The sequence below is a fragment of the Trachypithecus francoisi genome, unplaced genomic scaffold (genome assembly GCF_009764315.1).
Source record: "Trachypithecus francoisi isolate TF-2019V2 unplaced genomic scaffold, Tfra_2.0 Contig01461, whole genome shotgun sequence".
Taxonomy (NCBI): domain Eukaryota; kingdom Metazoa; phylum Chordata; class Mammalia; order Primates; family Cercopithecidae; genus Trachypithecus; species Trachypithecus francoisi.
In genome coordinates, this window is record NW_022681433.1 from 13,421,884 (window position 1) to 13,443,969 (window position 22,086).

Sequence of the window (22,086 nt, forward strand, 5' to 3'; positions counted from 1 at the left end):
AGAGTATTACGTGAGATACCAGAGGTACAGTGCCTCATAATGCCTGCCTCAGAGTAGTAGCAATGATGGGCATGTCTCATTTTATTTTGATTTGCTCTATTGCACTCTGCAGATATTGTGTTTTTTACACACTGAAAGTTTGCGGTAACCCTGTGTCAAGCAAGTATATCAGGGCCATTTTTCCAACAATAGTACGCACTTCATGACTCTGTATCACATCTTGGTAATTCTTGCAGTATTTTACATTATTATTATTATTACATCTGTTATGATGATCTGTGATCAGTGATCTTCAATGTTACTGTTGTACTTGTTTTGGGGTGCCACCAACTGCACCCATATAAGACAGCAAACTCAATCAATAAATATATGTGTTCAGACTGCCCTGCCAATAGGCCGTTACCCCATCTCTCTCCCTTTCCTTGGGCCTCCCTATTCCCTGAGACACAATAATATTGAAATTAGAACAATTAATAACCCTACGATGGCCTCTAAGTGTTTAAGTGGAAGGAAGAGTTGCATGTCTCCCACTTGAATTCAAAAGCTAGAAAAGAATCCACTTAGTAAGGAAGGCAGGCCAAAAACCGAGTTTGGCTAAAAGTGAGGTCTCTTGCTCCAAACAGTTAGCTAGGTTGTAAATGCAAAGAAAAAGTTCTTGAAAGAAATTAAACATGTTACTCCAGTGAACACATGAATGATAAAACAGAGAAACAGCCTTATTGTTGATATGGAGAAAGTCTGAGTGGTCTGGGCGGAAGTTCAAACCAGCCACAACATTCCCTTTAGCCAAAGCCTAATCCAGAGGAAGGCCCTAATTCTATTCAATTCTGTGGAGGCTGAGAGTGGTGAGGAAGTGGCAGAAGAAAAGTTTGAAGTTAGGAGAAGTTGGTTCATGAGGTTTAAGATGCCGTATCTATAACATAAGAGGGCAAGGTGAAACTGCAAATGCTGATATAGAAGCTGCAGCAAGTTATGTAGATGCTCTAGCTGAGATCATTGATGGGGGTGGCTGCTCTGAACAACAGATTTTCAATATATTCAAAACAGCCTTCTATTGGAAAAAGAAGCCATCTAGGACTTTCATAGCTAGAGAGGAAAAGTCAATGCCTAGCTTCAAAGCTTCAAGGGACAGGCTGACTCTCTTCTCGGGGGCGAATGTAGCTGATGATTTCAAGGTGAAGCAAGTGCTCATTGACCATTCAAAAAATCCTTCGTCCCTTAAGAATTGTGCTAAGTTTACTCTTCCTGTGTTTTGTAAATTGAACACAAAGCCTGGATGATAGCACATCTGTTTACAGTGTATTTTGTTTACTGAATATTTTAAGCTGAAAGTTAAAACATATTGCTCAGAAAAAAACATTTCTTTCAAAATATTACTCATTACTTAGGTGCTCATTGACAGTCCACCTGTTCACATAAGAGCGTTGATGGAGATGGACAAGGAGATGAACGTTGTTTTTCTGACAGTTTACACACAGTCATTCTGCAGCCCATGGATCAAGGAGTCATTTTGACTTTCAAGTTTTATTATTTAAGAAGTGCATTTTGTAAGGTTATAACTGCTTAGTGATTCCTCTGACGGATCTAGACAAAGCAAACTGAAAACCTTCTGGAAAAGATTCACTGTTCTAGATGCCATTAAGAACATCTATGATTCCTGGGAGGAAGTCAAAATATCAACACTAACCAGAGTTTGGAAGAAGTTGATTCCAGTCCTCCTGGATGACTTTGAGGGGTTCAAGACTTCAGTGGAGGAAGTCACTGGAAATAGCAAGAAAACTAGAATTAGAAGAAAAGCCTGTAAGTGAGATGGAATTGCTGCAATCTCATGATCAAACTTGAAGGGATGAGGAGTTGCTTCTCATGCATAACCAAAGACAGTGGTTTCCTAAGGTGCTGTGAACATTGTTGAAATGACAACAAAGTATTTACTCCAATAACTTAGTTGACAAAAGGGTAAAATGCTATCAAACAGCATTGTATACTACAGAGAAATCTTCATGAAAGGAAGAGTCAACTGATGCCACAAACTTCACTGTTTTCTTATTTTAAGAAATTGCCACAGTTACCCCAACCTTCAGCCACCACCGCCCGGATCAGTCAGCAGCCATAACATTGAGAAGTATCCTCTACCAGCAAAAAGATGACTACTTGTTGAAGGTTCAGATGATTGTTAGTAATTTTTTTAGCAACAAAGTATTTTAATTAAGGTATGTACATTGTTTTTATAGACATAATGCTATTGCACAGACTAGATTATACTTTAAACATAACTTTTATATGCACCGGTAAGCCCAAAAAATGTGCAACTCACTTTATTGTGATTTTGCTTTATTGCAGTGGTCTGGCACAGGACTCACACTATGTGTGAGGTATGCCTGTGTTAATGATCATCAGGGTAGTCAAAGGTGCTGTGAGAAGGTAGGGGTAGTGGGACACAGACAAAGGAGAGTTTTTTTTTTTTTTTGAGACGGAGTCTTGCTCTGTCGCCCAGGCTGGAGTGCAGTGGCACAATCTCAGCTCACTGTAGTCTCTGCCTCCTGGGTTCACACCATTCTCCTGCCTCAGCCTCCCAAGTAGCTGGGACTATAGGCACCTGCCACCACGTCCAGCTAATTTTTTGTATTTTTAGTAGAGACGGGGTTTCACTGTGTTAGCCAAGATGGTCTTGACCTCCTGACCTCGTGAATCGCCCGCCTCGGCCTCCCAAAGTGCTGGGATTATAGGCGGGAGCCACCGCGCCCGGCCGAGTGATTTTTAAAAGTGGATACTTATGCCCTTCTTCTGTTTATATCCTCCCTGCTTTGAACGCTGTATCATTTAGAATTAAGTTGAGCCAAAGGGGCTGGGCGCAGTGGCTCCTGCCTGTAATCCCAGTACTTTGGGAGGCTGAGGTGAGCAGGTTGCTTGAGCCCAGGAGTTTGAGACCAGCCTGGGCAGCATGGTGAAACCCCATCTCTACAATAAATGCAAAACAATTAGCCAGGTGTGGTGGTGCGTGCCTGTGGTCTCAGCTACCTGGGAGGCTGAGGTGGGAGAATCACCTGAGTCCAGGAGGTCGAGGCTGCAGTGAGTCGTGACTATACTCACTGCATTCCAGCCTGGGTGATAGAGGCGCTCTCTCAACAACAGCAACAAAAGTTCAGCTAAAGCAATAGGAAACCCAAAAGAGCAGTGGCTTAAGTAAAGCGAAAATTTAGGTCTCTCCACGGTAAAAAGTCTGGAAGTAAGCAATTCAGGGATGATTTGGTGACTGTAGCGACAGGGACTCAGGTTCCTTGTGATTTTTGCCTTACCACATGCAGCTCCCATTCCCAAGGTCACCTCATGGTCTACAATGGCCACTGGAGTGCCAACCATTACATCTGAATTCCAGCTACGTAAATGAAGACAGGGACAAAGAAGAGCATGTCCCTTGCATTTAAGGACATGTACCAGAAGTTGCATACATCAGTTCCACTTGCATCTCACTGGTCAGAACTAGGTCACATGGTTACACCAATCAGCAAGGGAGGCTAGAAAATGTATAGTCAGTCTTCATCCTGTGAAGCCAAGTGCACAGTTAAAAACTGGGGCTCTATTACTAAGAAGAGGAAAAAGAATGCTGGAGAAACAGCAAGCAGTCTACCACGTATGGACATCAGCAGATGCCCAGTCCCCAGTATCTAGCATACTCAAAGACAGAAAAGGCCATGTTTCCAACAGAAATCTAGGTAAAGGTTTGTACCACCCTCAGATTATCTGGGTCTCACATCCCTAAGGTATTTGGCCCCTTGTTCTATTCCAGCTGCTGCTGTGCTGAGCAGCTCTGCACGGGCTGTGACCAACTTCTCAGGAGCTTGGAACTACCTCCCATCCTAGGCATGCATGAGCAACTGCTTAGTGCCTCGCCTCCAGCCTGGGGCTTTTCTGTTGAGCTCTGTCGTGAGACATCCACGGACCACATAGCATCTACGTGTGTCCAACCAGAAGCAAGGGGTGTCACCATCAGCTGTGCCAACCTTTGACCCAGAGACGAATGCAGCAAATGGCTAAACTGCCTCCCCCTCTTTCCACAGAAGGGCTGTCTTGAGATGGAACCATTCGCATGGCCTGTCGGAAGATGGTCCTGCAAGATGGTATCATCTATTGAGCTGAACAACCAGTAGTGGCGAGCTTGGTTAGAGCGCCTTATTGGCTCTCCCTCTTTTCTTGCCTTGTTCCCCTCTTCCCTCACTCTTCTGTCCTTAGGAAGGCACTCCCCAGTCTAGAAATAGCCCATATACTTTGCCTCAGGGTCTGCTTTCTAGGGAAGTCAGGCTAAGGCAGGTAGGTCTCTTCCCTCCGTCCAGGTTCCCTTCCTCTCTCCTCTCCATTTCCGGTTGTGCTTCTGGTTGAAGAATGTACAGTTTTGGTTAACAGAACTGAAATGTGTCTTCGGGCAGGTTCAAATGAAGCCCTTCCTGGTCTAATGCTTTCTAATTTTTTTATCCCAGACAAAATCAGCCTCTCAGATTTAACAAGGTTTCTGGTTATCTCAAGTGAAAAAAAAAAAAAAAACTTCCAAAATTTTTAAATAGCCATTTCTTTTTTCTTTCTTTCTTTCTTTTTTTCTGAGACAATTTTTTTTTTTTTCTCTGTTGCCCAGACTGGAGTGCAATGATGTGATCTCGGCTCACTGCAACCTCCACCTCCCGGGCTCAAGCGAATCTCCTACCTCAGCCTCCAAGTAGCTGGGATTACAGGCAACTGACACCACACCTAGCTAATTTTTGTATTTTTAGTAGAGATGAGGTTTCACCATGTTGGCCAGAGCTGATCTCAAACTCTTGACCTCAGGTGATCCATCCGCCTTGGCCTCCCATAGTGCTGGGATTACAGATGTGAGCCACTGTGCCTGGCCTAAAATGGCCTTTTCCAATCAGCTTTTTTTTATGAAGAAATTCATTTGCAGGGCTCCTTTTTGATAGACTAAACTGAATACATAAAGAAATTTAGGGGTAAAATCCAGTTTCCTCAGAAACTTCATTCCAACCTTGCTGCCATGCCCCCATATCCGTGCATTTTTTGGGTCTGTCTTCTGCTGGTCCTCGTTTGGATGCCGTGATAGTGTCTATAACACCTGTGTTATTACTACAGGGGATATAGTAATGCTTAGCACTTTTCATTGTGAACTAATTCTCAACACAAATCTAGTTCACAGGAAAGTAGGCAATGCTCTTATTTCTTGAAAGAGAAAAGTCCATAAAAAAGACATGGAAGTATTAAGTGTTAGTTCCTTCCCTACATTCTCATTCAGCAACCTACTAGTGATTTTAAAGCATTTGAGGTACATTTGATTAAAAGAAAATGAGTTTCATAACCAAGTGGTGTCACTTTATGGAGATTATACTAATTGAGATCGTTTATTCCTGAAAGAGTAGCCCAACTTAATGGGACTTAAAGCACCAAATATCTATCACCTCTCTGATTCCCAGAGAGAAGACCCCCCCCACCCGGTTTGGAGCAGCAATACTGTTCCTTAAAGTAATATAGGTTGAGCATCCCTAATCCAAAAATCTGAAACCCAAAATTATCCAGAATCTAAAACTTTTTGATTGCCAACATGCCACAACAAGTGGAAAATTCCGCACCTGGCCATAGGTGACAGATGGCAGCCAAAACACAGTCAAAGCTTTGTTTCAGGCAGAAACTCATTTGAAATATTGTATAAAATTCCCTTCAGGCCATGTGCATAAGATGTATATGAAACATAAATGAAGTTGGTGTTTGTTCAGACTTGGGTCCTACATTCAAGATACCTCATTCTGTATATGCAAATATTCCACACACACAAAAAAATCCCAAATCTGATAAGAGAGGCACACCCTGTAGAGCAAATCCAGATCTGTTCTGAGTTGGAAGTTCAGAAACCAATTCAGCGATGACTGCACTTCCGGTGTTTGCAGTTTCTCATAATTAGTTGGATGTCATAACAGTCCATTTTCCCTTTTTTACAAGGGCACTATGACACCTTACAAAATACTTTAAAGGATTTAATGTTATTGTAAGAATCTTTGGATAAGTTCTTTAAGCCCATTGACAAAATTAAAACAATCCTGGGGGTTGTGTAATCTGGATTGGAGATCATAGAATTTTGTTTTTTAAAAGTATCATCTTTCCCTGAATCTTTCATTACCTACCTGATTTATTCAACTCTAATTCTGCAATAAAATAGAATTCTTTTTCTCTCAAATTTGTTTCCTTAAATCAGAACACCCGATCTAATTCCCATCTGTAGTTCTGCAGCTTGTGGAATCAGTTCATGTCATTCTTTTTAAATTGGCCAACAGCATCAATTTAACAAGCCACTTCCCATAGCAAAGATATCCTTAGTTACGTTTTTGGATTTAAGCTGCACTAAAATCTAAGGAAATATTGAAACCTTTGAAGAAAGCACTAACTTTACTTCCTTCTTCCAGATCTAGGGGTCCCTGGTTACTCCTGAATTACTCCTATCGTCCAAAGCTGCTGTCTTCTGTTTATATATCATTTGAGGGAAACACAATTATTCTAAGAAGTTATGAACCACCCCTAAGTTATGACTTTTCTAAACATTCCAAGGATTATGATGACTTTCAGACTGGAGATTTGTGCTATCTATCCAGTCAAACTCGATTAGCCATGGCGCATTCAGAACATGTGTTGTCAACAAAAACTGACGTCACAGAAGTGGCTAAAGGTGTACCTCACCGGCCTGGCGTCAGGTTCATCAGAGGCACTGCACATGGAGAAACAGCGGGTTAAAGTGACATCACCAAGGTGAATAGGTGAAATTCAGCTCCAACTTCAAAAGTTATTCTCAGGGAAGAAAATCATCTCTTCTCTCTTCCTCCTTCGGCTCCTGTTGGCCGGTGCTTTCCTGAGCCTGAGGAAGTCTTTGCTCTTTCTAACTCTCACATTCAAAACAGAGTCTTACAGCTCAGCCACATTTTCTGCTGAGCCAGCCACTGGGAAACAAGTGCCACCAAGGTCTGTGGCAACCGAAGGTGTGCGTGTGTGTGTGTGTGTGAGTGCGTGTGTGAGACAGAATGTGAGTACATATTTGTTTGTTGTGTTTGTGTGTAGTATGAGTGGGTGTTTGTCTGTGTCTGAGTGTTTGCATGTGGTGAGAGTGTCTGTGTGTGTTTATGTGTGCATTTGTGTGTGTTGTGAGTGTATGGTTGTGTCTGTGTCTGTGTGGTGTGAGTGTGTGCATGTGTATCTCTGCATGTGTGTCTGTGTGGGGTCCGTGTATAAGCATTAATGTGTGTAGGGGCGGTATGTGTGTGTATCGCTTTTCTTCTAGCCTCCTCCTCCACACCATCAGCCCACGCAATCCACACCTCCTAAAACAGAACCCACATCCCATCCTACTACAAGGAACTGGAGGAAAAAAAAAAAAAAAACAAGCAACAAACCCTCCTGTCACAGTCAGAGCCCAAGGAGAAGAACTGGGTGTAGATTTCAATCAACCCTCCCAGGTCTGCAGGTGTGAGAGAAGGTCACCTTTCTTGAATATCAGGACCGTTTTCAGTGTGTGTGACTCATCTATGTTATTCCAGTTCTCTTTCATTAGGGGGAGAAAATGCTTTTCTATCTTTAATGAATGCCAGTGATTCAGGAGTTCGAAAGAGGTGGGCCCTAATTAGTCAAGCAGGGTTTCCATTACACAGAAAGCTTGAAAGGAGGGATTTTGGCTATTCCTGTACCGGCAGCCAGAAGCCCAAGCCAGACCAGAATAGGGAGGTGACGTTTTGTTGTTAGTCACCAAGAGAACCAGAGAAAAAGTTGTGACACCAGGCTAAGGCCCTGGCACTGGCTTCCTTGTTTGTAAAATGTGAGTGCTGGACTGGAGTTCTGGATCTCTGCCAGCCCACAGATGCTATGACTCTGAAGTATTTGGTCAATATTAGGCATTCCCCACTGGAAAGCTGGGTTAATAGACAACTTGTAGGCTTAGTCCTGAGAAAGCCTCATGACGTCACTAAGGAATATAGTAGAGAATCCAGAGAGGAGAGGGAGAACTTTACCTACTTGGTGGAATAAACAGAGTTTTTTAATGAGAGAAGAGTAAGGCCTAGCCCAAATTGTGTAGCAACCACGGTTCACATCCAGCTCCCGCATAATCCTTTTTCCTTATCAATCTCAGTAAAGGATTTAAAATCAGTGACTTTCTGTTTTGATGGGTTCGAAGGTCACTGTTTTTCTGTCAAAGAGGTATGTGCATTTAAATCTTATTTTCAGTTGTGGGGTGGAAGGCGCCTCTCTGTGGCAGGAGTTGCAGGCATGAGCAGTGGCTGGGGGAATAGGTGTGCACAGCTGCAGCCTCAAGGTCTCAAGCCTGATGACCTTACTTCTGGTGCAGGGACTTTGTAGGTTGGGAGGTCCATTCTCTCTCTCTCGCTCTTGCTCTCACTCTCTCCCTCTCTGCTGATGGCCTATGCTTTCCCTCAAGAAGCGCTCAGAACTTTCTGTGGCCACTCCTTGCTGAGTACAGCTGGCAATCCAGATGCCCCAAGTCCCCCAGCAGGAGTTCTTCTCAGAGGAGTCCTTCCTCCATGGAAAAACACACCAGGAAGCCCTGCTTGGCAGAGGGCTGCCTTCTTTTGCCCTGAGCACCCTGGAGCGAGGGTGGAGGAGCTGAGGGCATGATGAGCAAAGTGGGGCTCTCCTCTCTGTTTGTTTGCATTCCATTTGATGAGGCAGCTGGCGAAGCTTCTCCCCTGTCTTAGCTGAGGGGTGAGCAGACTGCGGCTGCTGCCTCTGATGTGCTCACCGGGGCATCACCTGCCTCCAGCCAGGAATTCCACCTGTCCCAGTGACACCAAAGATGTGAAGGAAGGATGTCCTCATCCAACTCAAACAACTCCCAAATGAATTTCCTTCTTTTGAGGGGACTGCCGACAGGAAAAAACATGGCATCACCAGGCACTGAGCACTTTAAGCAGACAGAGCCTCTTGTAAAATAGGAAGCGGAGAGCCTTTAAGTCGCACATGGCATGAGCTGCCATGTCTTGAATTTGGGCAACCAGTCCAGGCAGGCAAACCCTGCTGGAGAAGAACAAGACAGGGTGCCCAACAGGGGGCGCTGTATTGCACTCGCCCTCCGAGACAAAGGCTGCCAATGGACAGGTGGGTCCTAGCCTTAGCAAGGACGCCAGGAGTGTGACTCAGGTGCTGTTGTTGATTAGAGGAGTGGCTAAGGCAGGAGAAATCCTGAATAATGCTGTGGCCACGTGGCACCGGAATCGCACACTTGGCGAGATTGTTCTCATGCCCTGAGCCATTTCCTGATCTAAAACAAATACTTGAGTTTAAAGAGTTGAGTAAAGCTGCAGAACGTTTTGTAGATTTATCACATTTTCTCTGCTGCAACTATAGGCCTTGGAGAGCCTTACTTGTGGCAGTCCACACAAGAACCTTGTTTCTGTAAGTAGTTTACACTGAAAGCCAGTGACTTCATACATAAAGAATGTCCTCTCTGGCTGGCTCGCCCAGTCTCCACTTCTTCTGTTTTGTTTGTGTAATTGGTGCCGAGACAGAATTTTCAAAAACAGTGACCCAAAACTGAAGGGCCATGGGATATATGGCCCGGGAACAGCCTCCTTCTCCAGCCCCGCAGGCCATTCTGGGGCTAGCCTGGCGTTCCCCAGCTTGGACAAGGAACCCAGCAAGTGCATGGCTGTTGGAAGGCAGGTGCTTGTTCTGTTTCTGTTGCAGGCATGATATGTGATCTGGGTGACTTACTTCCCCTCTCTAGCTATTAGTTTCCTAACCTGTAAAAATTATGTCCAAGATCCTGTCCAATTAAACTTTTAAGCCTGTCTGAATTAGGCTCAAGGCATTTTGGGGCTTGTGGAAGCAGCTCAAAGTTGGATCTGTGGTTTGAGTCTCCTTGGGGTGTCCTCTACCTAAGCCAGAACTCGGGCTCTGGAGCAAATGGAGCCAGTCCTCAGAATCACCTTGATATTTCATGGGCCTTTCATGTGGGTTTTTAAGTTACATTCCCAGGCTGTTAGAAAAACAACAGCAACCACCAGAGACCATCCGCAACTAGAAGAGTCTAAGGGAACAAAGAAAGAGGGAATCTAAGAGGACGTGGGTAAAGGAGGATTCCTCAGAGCAACTGCTTCCCAGCAGTCATTTATCATGAGACTTCCATTTTTCCAGTACTCGTATCTCCAAAACACATACTCTGTCTCTCTCTCTTCAGAGATCACATTGCCTCTGCCTTTTGGCATTATCTGCCATGTATCAAATTTAATCAGTCCTTTTTCCCCTTTGTCTTGGCAATAGAACTACTTTTCTCAATGCTTAGACTGTGAGTCTTGCAGTTCAAAGAGAAAATTGAGTCAGCAGAACAGGACTGACCCAGCATTCGCAGGTTGGCCAGAGTGGGGCCAATTCTGGGGTCCATATTTTGGCCTAATTCCCATTGAAATCCAAGGCCCAGTAAGAAGTACAAGCTTTATATCTGTAATTATGAACAAAGGCTTTTAAGTGGCTACAGGGCAAAAAATAGGGACCTGCATCTCTCTATCAGCAATTACCCTAGACTTGTTATTATAATAGCCCGACTGCCCGTGCAGTTGCTCACATGGGCACAGGGGCCAGGCCATTCCTATGCATGCCCTCAACTCGGCCCTCCCCACTTATGGCTGATGGGATCAGACCTACCACTCATCATGAGTTAGGGAGGAGAAATGAGAAATGGAAAGCTGGAAAGATTTTATGTGTTCTTCTTCCCCTACTACTCACCGCTACTTCATGTTTTTATTACTTAGCAGTAAGTTATCCTGAGCAAGTACTTTACTGTTACGGAAATGGAAGGAAAATCAAGAGGTATTAAGAATGCTGAGTCATCATGGGAGCTTGGACAGAATGACCAGGGGTGAAGTTACAGAAGGTGAAATGTACATCTCTGGGTATTAACAGTAGAATATTCTGGAGACTGAATTGCCCCAAGTTACAGCTTGTTACTCTAGAAATAAGGGCCAAAGGGACCTGTGGTAGGAATGGTAAGCTATCTAGTGATTTGCAGGGGTTATCAACCCTGGATCTGCATGAGAAATACTCCATAAACAAAAATTAGTCACAGCTAGACCGCACCCACTGAACCAGGGTTTCTGGGGGGGCGGGTCTCAGGCATCAGTATCTTTAAAGGCTCTCAAGGTGATCTCAGTGCACAGCCAGGAATAAGAACACCAAAACATAGCAAGTATTTTTTTCTCCACTAAGGAAGGAAATTAAGAGATGTCCCAAGAGCTGGAAAGAGACTGCTACAGCATTAAATAAATAAAATTCTGTATTTTTTTCTTTTGAGGCAGAGTCTCGCTCTGTCACCCAGGCTGGAGTGCAGTGGTGTGATCTTGGCTCACTACAACCTCCACCTCTCAGGTTCAAGCGATTCTCCTGCCTCAGCCTCCCGAGTAGCTGGCGCCCGCCACCATGTTCAGCTAATGTTTTGTATTTTTAGTAGAGACGTGTTTTCACCGTGTTAGCCAGGATGGTCTCTGTCTCCTGACCTCGTGATCCATCTGCGTCGGCCTCCCGAAGTGCTGGGGTTACATGCGTGAGCCACCGTGCCTGGCCAAAATTCTATTTTTATAAAATATTGATGTTAATACCAAGTAACACTCATTATGTGTCAAGTTGTGCACTACATGCGGAACTTGCGTAAATTCATTTAATTCTGATAATCCTTCTGAAGGACTTATTATTATTAGCCCCATTTTACAGAGAAGGGCACCAAGTCTTACATGTAGTGACTTGTCCAAGGCGAACAAATTGAGATGTAGCAGGTGAAAGGCACATATGTGTAAGGAGTATGGAAAATACCAAGATAAGTAAAACATAGGCTGACTCTCAAGTTGCTGGCTTTGAGTGTCAGAGCAAATGACTAAAAGTCCAAAGCAACATGGCAACTGTCATAGAGCTACAAAGTGTGACAGAACCACAGGAGAGGCAGGATTCATCAGGGTTTTGTAGTGGAGTTTGAGCCTTAAAGAATGAGCTCCAGATTCTGCTAGGCAGAGATGGTCATCCACTGGTGGCAGGAAGAGGAGATTCCCAGGAAAAAGCATAGTGCACAGAAATCCAAGAAAGCAGCTGAAAGCTGGCAAATAGCCTGGTCAGATTCAGGTTAGAAAAAGAAAGTAATGTAAGGCTAGGAAGGGCAGTTGTCCTAAATTGTGGGATTTTAAATGTGATCTAGGAGGGAACAGGGCATCCTGCAGGTATCTGCACAGGGCGTGTAATGGAGCAGTGTTTCCAGAGGAGCTACCAACCTGGCAGCCTCCAGGACATCCTCTAAAGGGGAGTGAAGCAGGGCGGACCACTGGACTCCCAGGGGTCCACAGAAGAAGGAAAGAAGGCGGAAGACATCTGGGAAGATATTAAGCCTACAGCCCTCATGTTTGATCATGCCATCTTGGAGTTACTCTACACCCTCCCACAAAGCCTACCTTATTATCAGGAACCACACCCCGGCCCTGTCGGATCACTGGATTACCCCATGTGTCATTTTTCTTTGTTAGCTGAGGTTGCTGTTAATTGTTTTTAATGTGAAAGAGGGTGTGCAGCTATGTTCTCTCTGTACTTTGGATTCCTGTTGCGTACATGTTTATTTAGATATTGCCCTTTTTCTCAGTCTGTGATGACACATGATATTTGGTTTTTTCATCAAGGGGGGAAGTGAAGAAAATGAAAATATAGGATTCTGAGCTAGGTGAGACTTCCGTATATTTCCATAGGCAGAGCATTTCAAATTTTCCACAGGAGAACCTCTTGGGATTCTGGGGGTGTGGCCTATTGCAGCCCCCTAAAAGGGTACATTTCTTGGCAATTTTGTGTTTTCTCTTTAAATGCCATGTAAATTCTCTGATCCCATAATATATCCAGCCCTTCCTGTTATGCTGTACCAGGTTTATCCCGTGACTTGGTGACCGCTGGCTCACTCCCATGGACCTGTCTCTGATGAGAGGCCATCCTGATTGTTTCTGTCCAGGGCTGGGTTATTGATTTGGACATGAGTCACTTGAAAGACAGCGCTAAGCTGTCTATTTCACTGTGATCAAAGAAACACACACTTGACTAAGAAACCGTATGTCTTATTTTTATGGTATGGCTTAGTAGTTTCAAGATATTAACATATATATCACATTGACCGCTGGGTAGAAAAATGCTCTCCAATTAAAGAGCTCTTTGTTTACAACAAGGTCCATGGTGACAGATTGCTAATAAAGTCCAATCGCCTTCTCCATTGTACAAAACCTATATGGGGGAGATTAAGGAGGGAAGAGGAGTTTTAGAGAGAAGAGAAGGGGTTTGGTCATTTGCCAGTATAGGTTGGCAGCACGAAACTATCCTTGACTGATTGTCTTTGGGTAAAATAGGTACCTTCTTTAGAGCTCTATCCTCACACAGTAACACCTCTTGCTCCAAGGGCTTGTGACCTCCCAGATACACCTTTAGTTGCTTCCTCTCAAGCCATCAGCTTTTTTTCTCTAATACAGACTTGTCAGCTCAGCTTTTCTGTGATTTTCCTCCTTTATCCCTTTTTTTTTTTTTTTTTTTTTTTTTTTGAGATAAGGTTTAACTCTGTTGCCCAATTTGGAGTGCCATGGTATGATCACGGCTCACTGCAGCCCTGAACTCCTGGGCTCAAATGATCCTCCTGCCACAGCCTTCCATGTAGCTGGGACCACAGGTGTGCGCCATCACATCCAGCTAATTTTTAAATTATTTGTAGAGACAGGGTCTTGCTATGTTCCCCAGGCTGGTCTTGAACTCCTGGGCTCAAGTGATCCTCCTGTCTCAGCCTCCCAAAGTGCTGGGATTACAGGCATGAGCCACCTCACTTGGCCTTTTATCCCATCTTGATGAAGGGGTTAAGAGAGTCCATCTTTCCACTCCATTTGTCTCTTCTTGGTCTTCTCCAGAGATGTTGCCTCTTTAATAGAGTATTAATGCCAGGGTTCTCCTAGATCCTGCCTCTCTTCTTCACTCGGACTGAATGAGGGTCTTCTCACCAGTCCTTGTCCCTGGCCTGCGCCTATAGGGCACCGGTCATGTTTGACCGGTGCCCTACCCTGAAGGATGCTGCGGCTGCTCACCTCTGAGCCCTTCTGCTGGGAGGGGGCCTCCCCAGGCTCCTCCCGCCCTGAACCTGTTCTGGGGCTCCTGCTGTGACCTCAGTTCAGCTCTTTCAAACACCAATGACCACAGTTGATAATGGCTTAGGGTTTATTCCAAATGTTTCATTACTAGCTCATCTATTTTCTTTTCTGGTCAAGCTAAGTTACAGTGGTTAATATAGATTAGTGACTCATTAAATATTTCTTGATTTTGATATGCCTCCATCAGAGACCTGAGCCACAGAAACACTCATACATGAGCCCAGCTCTGCTCTGCAACCTTGCGCTTCCTGTTTACTAAGAAGACCTGATGAACCTGTATCTACTACTACCCAGGGCACATTAGAGTCATCACAACCCCTGCTAGATGACTATTTTGATATGGAGGGGAAAGAATTGCTCCCCTCAGCCCCTGGGGATAAATTTAGGACCATCACTGGCCAGCGTTATGTCCTTGTCTGAGGAGCTGGAACTGGGAACCCAAAGGGAAAGTTCACCTGACTTGGAAATGTGCATACAAGTAGTCTCTCAACACTATGACGTTTACAGTGAAGGAAGCATCACTGAAGAGAGTTGCGGTTCATTGGGATGGCCTGGCCATAATAAACTGTCCTGAATGGAACACTTTCATGGGGCTGCTTTGGGGATAGTTGGAGCAAAGTTGAATCTGTTACATGAAGTCAGGGTTGGAGATGTGCAAATGATTGCAGAGTGGGTCTGGAAGCAGGAGGGAAAACACTGGTCTCCCATGAGGGGGCCTCAGGGAATGGGGAGAAGTCAAGGAGAAGTCATCTCTCCCCACAGGTGAATCGGAAGCAGAACAGCTACCCAAAGTCCAAGTGTTAGGTGGGCGGAGGTCTAACTGTGTACCTGGTCAAGCTTTTCAAATCTTTATGGGAGGGATGGAAGCCACTCCACAGGCAGGATCTCAGCTGTATCCTGAGGCTGCTAGGTCAAGTAACAGCAGGGAGGTTGCAGAGCGCCCTTCCAGAGCAGCTTTATTGTGGAGAGAGCAACCACAGAGCAGATCCTGGCCAGTAGAGCTTTTTCTGGACTCCGTTCCCCCAGCTCCCTGAGTTTCTGCTCATGACAGTTGAAAATAATTACCAAAGATACAATGGGGAGGAAGCTGCATTCTTTCTTTTCTAACTACCCACTGTCAGCTTTTCTAGAAAGCAATTTTCATGCTTTCTACCCAACAGTGAAAAATTGTGAATGAAATGATCATTTCTTTGCAAAAACAGACATAATGTCATAAGGAGTGCATCCAAAGCAATGAAGCTTTGTTTCTGGGTTCCATGCCTTTGCTGCATGGACCAGTTACATGAATGACATAGGGAGAGCCATTTAGAACAGGCCCTGCTGTTCTAAATGAGCACACTTCATGAAAAGGGGCTCGGGGACACATTGCACAAAGGTTTTCTTAGGAAGCCGGGCCTTCAGTGATGCTTGTCCCAACGACTCACTGTTCTCTACATGTGAATGGAATTTGTTGTTGTCATGGTTACAGTTAACAGAAATTCAATTCAACATAATGACATATATATACATCAATGGTGACATCAGATTTGACCCCTTTATGTCTGAAAAGAAACACTAGTGCCTGTCTTTGGAGGTTCTGTTGGGGCTTTATGAAGCCCTGTCCAGCTTTGGGCTTCCATACATTCATTTAATTTATAGTTATTGAAATCTACTATGTGCCAGGCACTATGCTGGCACTACAGATACTGGAAAAAATGATCCAGTGTCTGCCCCTAAGGAGCTTAGAATCTGGGAGGAAAAATAAGACCAATGAGTCTATCACATGGGGCAAGGGTATTGTGAACAGGAAGGTACTACAAAGGCAATCCTGAAAGGATGCATTCTTCAGATAAGAAGTTCTAGCTTGTTTGAATTATGGCAAATGGAGTGCCTTAGTGTTCTATTGGCCTTGTAACAAATTACATTAGTGGCTTAAAGGAACACAAATTTATTATCTTACAACTTTATAGTTAGAATTCTGACATGGGTGTCAATGGGTTATAATCAAGGTATCAGCAGAGCTGTGTTCCTTTTTGCGGGGCTCCAGGGGGAATCCATTTGCTTGTCTTTTCCAGCTTCTGGAGGCTGCCCCCACCCCTTGGCTCATGGCCCCCTCCTCCATCTTCAAAGCCAGCCATGGTGCGTCTCTCTGACCATTCTTCCACAGTTATGGTTCACTCTGACAGCAGCTGGGAAAGGCCTTCTCCTTTTTGAGAACCATGTGATTAGATTGAGTCCTCCTGGATAATCCAGGCTCATCTCACTATCTCAGGGCCTGAAACTTAACCACATTTGCAAGGTAAAGTAATATATTTACCAGTGCTAGGGATTAGACATGGACATGTTTGGGAACTATTATTCCTGTCACACTGAGGAAAGATTTGTCACTGTAGAGATCTTTTTTCTACACTTTTTTTCCTTTTTTGTTTTTTCATTCATTACCCAACAGAGATGCTCTTTGCTATCAAAACACCGTTGCCTGTGGTGGTGGGTGCAGAAAGGTATTGGGCAGAGCTGCTGTGTGGGGAGAGAGTAGTTATTTCAATATCTACTAGTAGAATGTGGAGTTTGGGAAAGATAACTCAATTTAATATTTATATATGAAAGGAATAATAAAGTCATGTCACATAATGCTAACGACAGGAAGCAAAGCTCAACCAAATATTCTTGGCCAGTAGAGCTAAGCAGAGATGTGGCAGCTCCATTACCCATGACTGGGAACAGGGCCAAGGAGTAGGGGGTGGACACCGAGGAGGACACTTCCCTAGGAGGTTTATATCAGACTCTTTCCAGAGAAGATGGAAAAGCATTGAGTTAGGCCAGGATAAAAGACTTCTAACAAGTGTCCCCACCCCCATGCTCTCTTTAGTCTAACCCATTTTCAATTTTTTTTTTCTTACCCAGTCATGGGTTCCTTTGAGGAATCCTGTGCTGAGGTGTTTTATTAATAGCTGCAGCTCTGGAGCTGGTATTGGCAACGCCTGGCACAGGGCAGACTCTCAGTAAACGTTTGCTGAATGAATGAAATACACTGAATGACTGTTGTTCATGTTACTCCTGTCCCAGAACCTGCAATGGTCCCCCATTATTCACTGAATAAAATCCAGTTGTTCCAAACTTGCTCCCTGATTCCCTTCCATCAGCTTGTATCTCCCCAGGTCCAAAACCTCTCTTTTCCAAGGCTGTAGTATCAGCCCAAGTCTGCTTTGGCTGCCATGACAAAGTGCTACAGACTGGTGGCTTAAACAACAGAAATGTATTTTCCGGAAATGAAATGTTTGAAATCAAGGTGCCAGCAGAGTTGGTTCCTTCTGATGCCTCTCTCCTTGGCTGGTAGATGGCTATCTTCTCCCTGCGTCTTCATATTGTCCTTTTTCTGCCTCTCATTGTCCAAATGCCCTCTTCTTGTAAGGCATTTGACAATGGTCATATTGGATTAGGGCCCACCCTCATGACGTTATTTTGAATTATCTCTTTAAAGGCCTTATCTTCAAATATAGTCACATTTGAGGTAGCAGGGATTAATACTCCAACCTACAAATTTTGTGAAAACATAATTGAGCCCATAGCAAATGCTTATCTCATTCCTTTCTTTATAGTCTTCTCTGATTCTTTTTTCCTTATCTCTTTTCTTCCTATCTTCTCTGCACCAAAATTTTCCCACCCTGCACAGTGCACACACACACACACATTCACACTCATCCCATAAGTCATTTCTCTCTTCTGAATAACTATAGCCCTAAATCTTTTTCTTGTGGTACTTACCACTTTTGTCTTGTATTATATTATCTTGTGTTATACTTTACCTTGTATTATACCACCTTATCTTATATTATTATATATATTATATGTGTTATTTCCTCAACTAGAGTGTAAGCTCCTCCTGGGAAGACTCTAACTAATCTTTTTTTCTCTTACATGACTTGACACAGTGTCTTGAACATGGTAAATGCTCAAGAAATATCTGACGAGTGAATGTAGATGGTAGGAGATAATTAAGAAGTAGTCACTTGAGTATGGAATGAGTTAAATATATTACAGATACATTTATTTCTTGCTTGAGTAACAGTTCCCAGAGGGCAAGAAGTCAGAATCATGTGCAAGTTTGGAATCAATGGATGCTTTCTGACAAGACTAATAATGTACACCAGAAAAACTGGCTGGTCTCACAGCAGCATAATCCAGTGGTATGGCCGAGAGACATTTAGCACCATTGCTGAGAGCACCAGTTCTGAGCTGGACTGCCTGGATTTGACCTTGCCTATGTGCTATAATTTGGATGTGGTTTGTCTCCAGCAAAACTTACATTAAAATTTAATTAACAATGTAGCTGTGTTGGGAGGTGGTGCCTTTAAGAGGTGATTAAGTTGTTAGGATGGATTAATGCCTTTCTTGAAAGACTGGGTTAGTCTTGCAGGAATGGATTAGTTCCCCCAGCAGCAGGTTGTTGTAAAGTGAAGTAACAATTTTTTTGCTCTTTCCACACATCTGGTTTCCCTTTCATGTCTCTGTGATGTTTTGACCCAGCATGAGGATCTCACCAGAAGCCATCAGAGGCAGCCACCCGACCTTGAATTTCCCAGCCTGCAGAACCGTGAGCTAAATAAACCTTTTTCTTTACAGAGGGCTTCTGTTATAGCAACACAAAATGAACTAAGACAGTGTGTGACCCTGAAAAACTTACATGTCCTCTCTGTGTCTCAGTTTCCTCATCTATCAATTGAGATAATAGATATGTATATATCCTCCTCATAGGCTCTGTGGCACTTCACATAGAGCCTGGCACATAGTAAGCACACAGTACATGTTGGCTATTATTATCACTAGTGATTTCAGATGGCTTTAAAGTACCACTAACTTCTACCCCTTAAGTGGAGTCATTATACTTCACCGCAAAAATAGGAAAAGTTGTTCAAAAATGTGACACTTCCTCCCAAGGATCTGCAGTTAGCTTTGGGTATTATTCTCCTTTATGTGTGTGTTTCTGGACATGGTGCAGGAAAAGCAGGTAGAACTTGCTCACGCAGTGGTTGGGTCTTTGTGAAATGTGACAGCCAAGTCCCTAATTATTCTCAGAAATGTCAGAACTCACTGGATGCGACTGGGCTTGACAGTTCAAGGGCTAATTAACTCTAAACTGTGCTTCTTGGGTTGCCTCATTTGCAATTCTTGGTCACTTATTTTCTTAAGTCTTTTTAAAAATCCATTTAGCAGTTTGATAGAAGGTAGGAATGTGGCATGCGACAGATCAGTGGCAAGGGAGTGCCTCAGCCAGAACCTTGTACCCTATGGAGGTGCAAGTGAGGTGTATGTATTCAGGGTGTCCCTCTCCAAGGCCTGCTCCTGAAATGCGGAGGGAGCCTCAGCATGTGCGAGACTCCCAGAGAAAGTCACACCAGCCAATACTGAGTTCCGATTTTTCTGCTTCAGAGGAGGCTTTCTTTTCTCTTTTCCCTTGACCATCTCCAGTGAGATAATTTTCTCAGGACTTGCCTTTTTTTCCCAAAAATCTCATTAAAAACAAATCAAACATATGCTAAACGAAATAAGTCAGTCACAAAAGAACATAGATTGTATGATTCCATTTATATGAACTATCTGGAACAGCAAATTCATAGACAGCAAGTAGATTAGAGGTTACCAGGGACTGGGGGCAGAGAGGAATAGGGAGTTACTGCTTAATGGGTACAGAGTTTCAGTGCAGGGGGATGTGAGGAAAGGATTTTACAAATGCATAATGGTTGATCCAGCACTGTGGCTCACTTCTGTAATCCCAGCACTTTGGGAAGTTGAGGCAGGGGGATCATTTGAGGTCAGGAGTTTGAGACGGGTGGATCACAAGGTCAGGAGATCGAGACCATCCTGGCCAACATGGTGAAAACCTGTATTTACTAAAAATACAAAAATTAACTAGTGTGGTGGCACACACCTTTAATCTCAGCCACTCGGGAGGCTGAGGCAGGAGAATCACTTGAACCAGGGAGTTGGAGGTTGCAGTGAGCTCAGATTGCACCACTGCACTCCAGCCTGGTGACAGAGTGAGACTCCATCTCAAAATAAATAAATAAATGAATAAATGAATAAAATAAAAAAATGCATAGTGGTGGTGGAAGCACAACATTGTGAGTGTAATCAATGCCACTGAACTCAAAATGCTTAAATGGCATATTTCATGTTACGTACATTTTATCACAATTTTTTAAATGTTGAAAAGCAAAGGAAAAAGCATTGTCCCCACCCTTTAGCATCACATATAGGACTGTCCATGCTCAGACTCCTGCAGATGGGCCAGATGTACCACATGAGGTGAAGCTCACAGAACACTCGGGGCTTGCTGCCTCACCTCCGTGCCTTTGCACCTGCTGGTGCTCCTACACGAAATGTTCTCTCTCTCCTGTCTCCCTGGCAAACTCCTGTCATCTTTAGAACCACAAGTTAATTGTTCTTCTCTCTGTAAAGTCTTCCTGATTCTCTTGCCTGTACCTTTACAGGAAGAGCTGCTTACCTCCTTTGTGACTTTTTGTGCATCATGCCATTACAGTGCTTACCAGACCCGATTGCAATTTGTTTTCTTTTTGTGAATATCAACTTACAATACATACAGTAAAATTCACTCCTTTTCGCGTACATTTCTGTGAGTTTTGATAAATACAGTTAGTAGTGTAATCAACACCAACAACATAGTTTCGTTACTGCTCCCACCCAAAAAATCCCTCACATCTCTCTGTAGTCAGTTCCTCCCCCCAGCTCCTGATCTGTTTTTGGTCTCTCTAGTTTGGCCTCTCTATATGACATTTTCAAGAATGTCATACAATTGGAATCATGCAGTACGTATCACAGTCTGTTGCCACTGGTTCTTGTTTGTATAGCTGTCTCGTTCTAGACTTGAGCTCCTAATATCAGACTTGTCTGACTTATTTTTTCCCTGCACTAAGCATGGTGTGTGCTCCATGGTGGTGTTCTGTGCCTGTCAGTAAATGATTGAATGAAAGCATGATGTTAGAACCTGTTTCTAATAAAAACAATCCCAGCACAGTGTCCTTGGCATGGGGTTCAGTGGGAGGCTCCAGGCAGGAGCAGAAGCAGCTGGTTGCAAGGTAGTCATGACCAGACATGGCAGACAGAAGTGAAGTCCCCCAGCCCTTCCTTCCAGGGCAGTGACAAGGAGCTGAAAGCAGGGAGGTAACTGGCACTGGGCTCTCTGGAGCTGGAGCCCTCCTTCCTGCCAGCAATGGTTACCCACGAGGCCACCACAGCCCCACGAGGCCACACCCATCCACAGTACCTCTAGACTGGGCAGTCTGGTCCTGACCCAGGACCTTCCTGTTGGAGGGCACCTCTGGGACTCCCGGTCAGCCAGCTCAGAAGCAGCCCAGTGGGATCCAAGCATGGGCAGCAACGAACCAGAATATTGGGAGGAGCAGGTTCAGAACCTCAGAACCACCTAGCTTTTGCCTCTTCCTGCATCCTCCTCTATTCCCACCTCTCCCCACTCATTCCTACCTCCACCCTCACACACAAAGCCACGCATATCCAGAGGATCTTTTGCTTGGTCTATACTACCCTAATTTCAAGGAAATAAAGAATGCCATGTAGCCATTTGAGTTGCTATTTTCCACGATGGTTTTCTATTTTAGGCTTCACGGGGACCCTGGGGAAGCTCTCATCCCCCACATCCCCATCTTGTAGTTATTGTCTCAATAGGAACAAAAGTCCTGCATCCCTATTATTCCTCTTTTCTTCCATGCTTTATTAAATCTTTTGTTAGCCCCTCAATGTGAGCTCCTTGAAGGCCAGTAGCACAGCCAGGTCCTGGGACCTTTGTGCGAGCACCATCTGTGATTAAAGAGAAATCATAACACAGAAAGGGCCATGTGGGAAACATGAAATACATGACTGTTAAATAAACTGACTCAAAAATTCATCATCA